We start from the raw sequence: 336 nt of genomic DNA on the forward strand, positions 1-336 counted from the left end.
CTCCTATTTCTTAAATGATGTCTACAGAAGGAATGTTATCATAGAAATCTATGCTAGGATAACTCTTTTTTATTTTAAATGCATAATCTTTGCAAAATACGATTTCTCCCGGTAGATATTGCGCATGCGCGCGTACCGTGTTATGCGTGCAGTGCCGTCTTATGCAAACTTCATAATATAGCTAGCTGAGGAGGAGAGGAGATGGGCGACTGAGGAAATGCGGCAGGGAAGATAGCCGGGGGCGGTAGAAAAAGAAGGAGGCTGAGCCAGAGACAGGGAAGACAAGGGGTAGGACGCCAGGGCATAAAGTAAGTGTTTTGTACCCTACATGCTAGG

The sequence above is a fragment of the Priapulus caudatus genome, unplaced genomic scaffold (genome assembly GCF_000485595.1).
Source record: "Priapulus caudatus unplaced genomic scaffold, Priapulus_caudatus-5.0.1 Scaffold1072, whole genome shotgun sequence".
Classification (NCBI taxonomy): Eukaryota; Metazoa; Priapulida; class Priapulimorpha; order Priapulimorphida; family Priapulidae; genus Priapulus; species Priapulus caudatus.